Source organism: Dioscorea cayenensis, chromosome 19 (genome assembly GCF_009730915.1).
Source record: "Dioscorea cayenensis subsp. rotundata cultivar TDr96_F1 chromosome 19, TDr96_F1_v2_PseudoChromosome.rev07_lg8_w22 25.fasta, whole genome shotgun sequence".
In the NCBI taxonomy this organism is placed as follows: domain Eukaryota; kingdom Viridiplantae; phylum Streptophyta; class Magnoliopsida; order Dioscoreales; family Dioscoreaceae; genus Dioscorea; species Dioscorea cayenensis.
This window is the reverse complement of record NC_052489.1, coordinates 11,502,065-11,510,688: the sequence shown is the minus strand read 5'-3', so window position 1 is coordinate 11,510,688 and position 8,624 is coordinate 11,502,065. Positions and strand designations below refer to the sequence as shown.

The window sequence follows — 8,624 nt, the reverse complement described above, 5'->3', positions numbered from 1 at the left end:
GGGGAAAGGGGACGCTCCTGTACCACTCGACTCACCCTCTCAACCCTCTCCAACCTAGCTTTGTCTAACACTCGTGGTGTGTCACTCACTCACAAGGTTACCAACAAGAACTCTCAACCCTAGTGTCACTCTAAGGGAAATGTTCATACAATCAAGCATTGAAGGTTGGAACTCACAATAAACATCAATTTATTGAAAGCATAATAAAGAGGTTCAAAGAAACAAATACATCCTAGGGTTCACAATATCCGAGTACCCACTAGGGGTTTAGCTCTCCATGGAGCTAAGTACAATCAAAGAAATAGAATGTAAAAGCAATGAATCCATAAAGAAATCACCTCGATAGTCGTGTCGATGGTCTTGTGGAGAGTCCTCTACTCATCGCAAGGGATCCTTTGTCCGGCCTAGGATACATCTCGCTGGATCGGTGCCGACGAAAGCTCTCCCAATAACCTTCTTCCAAATGACACGCGATGTCGGAGCCGTAGAACCTCTCCAAAAACCTAGCCAATACCCCTCGAAACCCTAGCCGAAGACCTCTCGCAAGTTGAGGAAAAGATGGAGAAAAGAATACCAAAATCGGGGCTGAATCGGCTTTAAATAGGGCTGGAATCGGGTGACTCCACGCGCCCGTGTGGAATTTCCACACGGGCGTGGATAATTTTCACACGCCCGTGTGGATTCTCTGTTTCTCTGGTTTCTCGGCTAGGTGTGAAGAGTGCTGCTACAGTACATACTACAATGTTGATACAGTGCTCTGCTACAGTATTCGACATGAATAGCTTCCCAATTCCATACTTTCATCGGGGTAACGCAAACGGGCACACGTTCACGTCGTGGATCACTTGCTTCTTCAATGGTGTACACGTTGGTGAAACTCTTGTTCTATGTGCATAAGTCGGAATGCTCGAGTGTGACTGCCTCTGTGCCCCTCCAAATGGATGTGCCAACTCGAATACGAGGAGGTTGGCACACATTCTAGCATCTCACATCGACCTATATCTTCGCGTTTGAACCTTAGCAAGATTTCCTCCAAATTTGGTGCATTGTGATCCACATTGGCCTATTTCCTTCATACTCGGCCTCACAACCCTACCTGCATAAAAGTAACATAAAAACACACATATTAGTGTAAAAACCCGAGAAAAGTAATGCTCAACATAAGGAATGAACGCTTCGCATTCGTATCGCACAAGCACTTATCATAACGGCATAAAAAAAACTGGGTTATAACATAAACCCTAGGATCTTATCTTTTGTATTAACTTACTTTATGTTTCCTATTAATTCCAAGTTTATTTGAGTTTTAATCTTGTTTTCTCATTGCTTACATGTCATATTAATCTTTGTGTTTGATTGTTAATGCATGATATGTTGCCTTGGTGGGAGAGAGGTCTCCATTAGGGTTAGAACTTCAAGATTAAAAAAGGTTGAGAGGGTGAGTCATGAGTAATAATGAGTAATAATGATCAAATCATCAACATATTTTAGATGGTTAAAATCATTTCTCAGGGTAGGACATCAACTAGGGATTAGGCCAAGAGACATGCCATAGTCAAGCATATTGGATAAATTTTGGGAAACAAGAATGAAAAGATAAGGAGAAAGAGGGTCTCCCTGACGCACACCTCGAGATGGTTTAATCCAATGAGAAGGTTTACCATTAATAATGAAAAAAAGGTAACTTAGTCAAGGTATCCCTTAATCTAAGAGATCCAAATGCTAGGAAAACCCATTTGAGCAAGTGTGGCAAGAATAACGTCCCATCTCAAGTATCATATGCCTTTTCAATATCAACCTTGATTAACATCCTACGGATATTTGATCGATCATGGTTTATAGAACGTACAATCTCTTGGACAGCAATTATGTTATCCAAAGGTGTACGCCCCGCTATAAAACCACTTTGTTCCTTACTAATTAAAGTACCAAGAACATATTTCAGTTGATTAGCCAAAATTTTCGTGGCAACCTTGTAGCAAACATTGCAAAGAGAATTACGCCAAAAATCCAAAACATTCCTAGAGTGCTCCTTCTTTGGAATTAAGGTCACAAAGGTTTTACCCAAAGCTTTAGGCATGCGAGCAGCAAGCATGAAATGTCCAACAGCAAAATATAAGGCATCACTTATGTCATCCTAGAAAAACTTGTAGAAATCAACATTGAAACCATTCGGGCCAGGGCTTTTACTATCAGCTAAGGAATTGAGAGTAGAGAAGATTTCACCTTTAGTAACATCCTTAGTTAAGGATTCACAATCAGATGGACTAATGGTATGTAAATCATGAGGTAAGGCCTGCAGGATATTGTAGAAAGAGTTGGGAACATTTCTATCCATAAGTTGGAGTAAAAATTGATAAAACCATCCTCAAGGTGATCATGTTCTACAAGATATTGACCTTCCTCATTAAATATATAAGAGATCCGGTTGTTATGATTGCAGATTCTAGCATAAGAGTGAAAAAAGCTAGAATTCCTATCACCATCTTGAGTCCACATCAACCTAGCTTTTTGGGCCCATCTAATCGAGTTTTGTCTAAGGTAAGCATTGTACTTATTTTGGAGGGCCCTATATCGAACATAATTAGAGTCAGATAGAGGATTAAGCATGTCATCTACTTTGGATTGGAGCTGTACTTCAGTATCCCTAATTACCGAATCAAGAGCACCTAAACCAAAATTTTTAACATGCAAGAGAGCTTTTCTAATACGAGTAAGCATATGAGCAAAGTTATGCATGGGGGAAGAATGAGCATTGAAGATAAGAGCATTAAGAACAGCCATTAAGCAATCCATATTCTCAAACCAAAAAATTTCAAAACAAAATATCTTATGCCTAAAAACAGTGTTGTCAACCACATTAAGAAGTAAGGGAGAGTGATTAGAAGAAATTTTGGGCAAGTGAGTAAGCTTATAACTGTTGAACATACTGGACCACTGAGCATTAATCGAACAATGATCCAAGCAGGCCCAACGCCGAGCTTGACCATACTGCCCATTACACCAAGAAAACAAATGACCAACAAAATATAAATCCATTAAAGCATTTTTAGCAATAAAATCAGAAAATAAACAAGGCTTACTAGCATAATAATGAAAATGGCCACCTTTGTGCTCATTTGGAGTCGTAATCGAATTAAAATCGCCCATAATAATCTAAGGGTATTGATATGCGACATACCAAAAAGTTCTTTAAACAAGAGTTTTTGAATTACAGATCGATGGCCATTATATACTACTAAAAAATCTAACTTTTTTGAGTATTTGAGGAGATAACCAAGTGCATTGCCAGTTTGATTTCGCAATTGGAGTGATACACCCAAGCTTCTTACGCCATAGGCAGATGATCCCACCAGAGTATCCATCTGCTTCAATAGCCGCCCATCTCCAAATTGCATCAAACCTATTGGAATAATGATCAAGATGAGAATTGTCAGCTCTAGATTCAACTAGACAAACTAGGTGGAGTTTATGTCTATAAATAAGCCATCGGATCTAATTCTGAGTATCCAAGCCAGTAACCCCCCTATAATTCCAACACATAATGTTAATTGTATTCATTAAAAAAACATAGGAATAAAAAGAACCCAACTGAGAAAATAAATATCAATAAGAGATTAAGAAAAACTAGCAATTATGCCCCGCCAATGTTGGCGTCTTTTCTTCCTTTTTTGTGGCCAGTATTAGCCAAGGCTAGATCTTTTGCATGCTAGAGATTCTTTTCTCATATTATCTTGAACTTGCCCAAAAGTGAGCAAATCATCCGTTTCTTCAACTTCTACTAGATCCTCATCAGAGTCAGTGGAGTTCTCCTTCTCTTGGTCAGGTTCGTCGTCAGTTCCCAGCCCCCAATCCAAGTGCTCAACCACTCTTCCCACTATTGTTTGCTGGTGTTCATCAACCTCACTTGCCTGCAGGCTAGGGGATGAAAAGCACCTCAAGACAAGGTTAGATATGGCTATGAAAAAAGGTTCTAGTCGTCGAGCAGACCTAACGCAAAGAATCCCTCCTCGAGATGAAAAGACAACCCTTTGTCTTATAAGGGATCTAGACCAATGTACACTATCCGTTGTGATCTCTGAATCAAATTTTCAATCGTTGGATGGGGGCATCTGAGATAGGCATCTCTTCAGTGCCAACTGTCACGCCCCAAACCCGGCTCGCCGGACCCGGTGCGCAGACAAACAGCCGTAGATCTAGAGGGCGTGAACCAAGTAGACCTGCGAGACCTCAGGACCTGGTTTAGGACAAACAAAACTATAACAAACCAACTAGGTTACAAGATTACAGACTTTACAGTGTATACAATGGAAAGATACAAGAAGTCCAGAAATATAAAATACAGGAACATAGTGATAGACAATGACAAGAACTACAATTTCACAACAAGACAAGCAACATCTACAGGCAGTCTTTCAAGATCCACGCCGATCTATCACTTTTGATCTGAAAAGGATTTAAAGAAAATCCATGAGCTCACTAGCCCAGTAAGTAATCCAGAAATTGTTCTTAAACAACAGGCTTTATGAATCTCGATTTCAGATATTAAGGATAATTCAAAATTTAAACATAGTTTAAACAAATACAAAATAAATAGTTCAACAGAGGTATAGTTCTCAAGTAGTAACGCTATTCAAAATAACTGAAATCAAAAGATTATCAGGTTTCAGAACTGCAAATAATTATTCTCCAGAAATGAGCATATGTCTTCAAAGCATAATTTAAACAAAACAAAATACAAAGTGAAATATTCTAATAAAGAATATTTACAAATATGATTTACCGGAATTCAAAACCCAGAAATACGATATCAAAAATACAGAAATTTCAAGGTAGGGCAAATATTTGTGTTTTTGCAAAAAAAATCAAAATCAAAAGGGGAAAGCCATAAAGTAACAGATTCAAGTGTGTGTCTCCAAATTCACTGTCAGTGTCAAAGGTCATTTGTTTATCCTCGGTGACAGACCCGAGCCAAAATAACAAAAATCATTTATTTACCCTCGATGACCCGAGATTGACTACCAGGTGGTCGTTGATTATTTCACCGAACGGACACGGTGCGAAACTGCAGTCTCACTTTCCCAAAATTACTTGTCGACAAGGTCAGGGTTGCATATCGCTCATTTGGAGACCAAAACATTCAGATACAAAAAAAAAAAATATTCGCAGAGTACAAGTTTCAGAAATTTCTAAAATTCCTCAAGTTCATATATATTCAAAAATACAGATAAATATCAAAATCTCACTTTAGGGAAAAGTAACTCGATAACCATAAATGAAATATAAACATTTAAGCACATGAAATATTTAAAATTACTCAAAACATCAGCTCCTTCAAAACTAAATTAAATGCTTATATAAATAAATAAATAAATAAATAAAGGAATTGACTAAGTCAATTCAAAAGATAGCAGAATCATCAACCCATGCCTATAAACAAATGAATTTTATAAATGTTGAAGTAATCATTTGAACGTAATCACACACTGAGTATAAATAATAAATTAATAACTAAATTAAAATGAATAGAAATCATTTAATTAGCATTACACCAATGTGGGTTTACCCAGTCAACAACTAAATAAAAATAATTTATTTAAAGAAAATACCTCAAAATACATATTCCAAATAAATAATTTCAATATTAAGAAAAATAACATATATTCAAAATAAAATAACAAAATACTAGATAATTATTTTACCGAATAAAAATAATTTCTCAAGTACTGAAAATACGGAGTTATCGGTAGATTACTTACCTGATATTAGCTTAAGCCCCAAAATGAGATCCAATGCCACTCCCTAAAACAATCTTAAAACCCAACGATTTACCATAGTTAAAACAAAATTACACTAACCACAAGTTTAAACACTCATCAAGTAACTTTTACATTCTCTATAGAGAGAAACCAAAAATAAAAAAAAAATAACATAAATAAATAAATGACAATAATTGTCTTGCATGCACTCATGCAAGAATTTAAAACACACCCTAAAAGCTTAAATAATTAACATGATTAAATTTAAAGTGATCCAATGCTTAACCTCCACTCATTTGACATTTGCCTTGAACTAATATTTCCACTTGATGAGAAATCTCCACCATCCAATCTAAACACATTCCACTACAATGCTTCCCTCATTCTCTTAAACTATCACTACTAATAATCACAAGAAATAAACATTGCTTTTAGCTTTGCAATATCATTCCACCAACTTAACAAATGCTATACAACTAGACCTATAGAATAGGGGTATATATATAACTACTTATACATATCCAACATATGAAATAAAAAGAATTTCAAAAGAAGGATGAGGGATGCAATCAACATAGATTTTCCTATACTAAAAACACTAATGTGCACCAGCTGAAACCTAAATAAGCTTGGAAGAATACATGTATAATCATAGATCATGAAACTTTCACACTATTCCTTCTATGGAGCTATACACAATCATGAAGTTCACAACATCTCATGGCAAGCTAAACAAAGATAGAAGTCCAACAACCATAAGAAAATCCATGCACTAAAGACATACCAAAACTTATCCAAGCATGGTTAGGGACTTACTTCGATGGTCGGAAAAGAGAGAAGTGAAGAGAGGTGAAAGGAGAAACCATATGAAATCCAAGCTCCAAAACCTCTAGAGCTAGCAACCACCACCACCAATAATAGAAAGAAGAAGAAGTAAATGGAGAAGAAGAAAACAATAAAGTTAAATGGCTTGGTTATCAAAGGCATAGATGATTACTTTGGAAGAGTGATAAGATGAGGCGAAGAAAACTTGCAACTACGACTACAAGGTTCAGCACCGGAGGTTTGCCGGAAGTTCGCCGGAGGAGATCACAGCTCTCTCTCTCTCTCTCTCTCTCTCTCTCTCTCTCTCTCTCTCTAAAAGGATAGAAGAAAGGATGCTAAAGGCTTGGGCTCCATTGTCAATAACAAGATGGCAACAAGGACAAGTTTAAGACAAGCTTCAAGAAATTATGCAAAAGTTTGCATAACTTTGGCCAGGAATCCCGGGCTCTCATGGCTTTTACAAATCAATGAGGACAAGGAAGCTGGGGCCCACAATCCTCTCTCCCTTAAAAGAGTTTAGTCCTCTAAACTCGCACCTAATCATAAAAAAAATGGCTACCCTTCAAATTGAGGCGGCTAAATAAAAATACTGGCACCAAAAAGAAGTTAAATCTCTATCTCTTTGCATTTCTTATTAACCACCACACCCATGTCCATTAATTGTACGATTGCTTTACTTAAACTTTTCTTGCGGGTAAATTGTCATCAACCGTCAGATTTAAAACGTCTAACACACTATCCACATTTATATATCATCAATGTCATCATCATCATCATCATTATCATTGTTGTTGTTGTCATTTTGAAAACCAAGATCAAATTCTTCAACTATTAAGCATATTAAAAAAACATTGCCAAAATGATGTATTGAGATATAATTAAGACTGTTCATTTAATTGAGATCACCAATAGCATCTCTTGAATATAGCAGAAATCATCAAAATTATTAGCATGGATCCAAAACCAAATGGGTCCAAATATATCAAACAATTTCAATTTCCTTATCAATTGGAAGCTGTATTTCCAATAAAATTATGAGCCAAAATCATTACCAATTACTTCACTAAACACAATGGAAAAAGGAAATTCCTCAAATTAAAACAAGTTATAATATCTGCTATACATCAAGCTCAAGCCTTAACAAAAATACAAGGGTTTAACAAATATCCTTCCTTACAAGCACCAATATTGCAATAGTATAGTGATCACACCTTGACGATCACCAAGTATCCACCCAATTTAAAATTTTCTTAAATTTTTCCCCAAGCAAATGTTCTAAATTCACAATCACTAACTACACAAGATTAATTAAATCACTTGAATATCATTGCATGAATCCTCTCATAATCCGGATGAAACACTATAGTATTAATAAGGCTCAATTTACCTTCCCAAGATGATTCTCCAATGATTGTCAATTATTAATTGAAGACATTGCAACAAAATGCCAATCCAAATTATTTTCAGTTTCAAGTAGGATTAGAACATCACCAAACTATAAAAATGTTGTTCCTCAAAATTTCTAAAGCAAATCATGCCAGCCAAAGCCTATATCAATACTCCAACCAATTTAAACAAGGGCCAAGGACAAGCACAATTTAAATTCACAAACTATTTTGGCATCCAGAGATGTTAATAAATCACACCTAACTAAAAGTGTTGAACCAATGGCAACCTTCTATAATTCACAACATTGACGAAAAATGGGTCTAAATATACAAAAGATGCTTATAAGAAGATAACATTTCATCATAACTCAAAGTGATACAGACAATTAGTAAAATGGGTAAACCAAAGGAAGGCAATGAACCAATAGCATAGCATATGAGCCATATCAAATATGAGAAGCAGAATGACAACTAAGGTAGTTTCGAAAAGAAGGATATCACTCACATCAATTGACTTGGCACCAGACTTGCTTTAGGACAGACAACATCTCCTACTCAAAGAATCAAATAATCCACAAGATTCTCATTTACAGTTAGAAAATTTGCACAACCAAGTAATTAATACTCAAGCTACACGATCATGTGCGATGCA

At 36.2% G+C, this 8,624-nt stretch overlaps 1 long non-coding RNA gene across 2 annotated transcripts; it reads right to left on the bottom strand.

Annotated features, from left to right (window-relative positions):
• Positions 1 to 3,290: 3,290 nt before the first annotated feature.
• Positions 3,291 to 6,945, bottom strand: LOC120250341. 2 transcript variants are annotated; one of them, XR_005532994.1, is made up of 4 exons: positions 6,757 to 6,945; positions 6,576 to 6,654; positions 3,991 to 4,446; positions 3,291 to 3,918 (listed from the first exon to the last, which is right to left on the bottom strand). It is a non-coding gene; the product is annotated as an uncharacterized LOC120250341 (long non-coding RNA). The 2 variants fall into 2 exon arrangements; XR_005532993.1 differs by having other exon boundaries at positions 6,576 to 6,945.
• Positions 6,946 to 8,624: the final 1,679 nt, after the last annotated feature.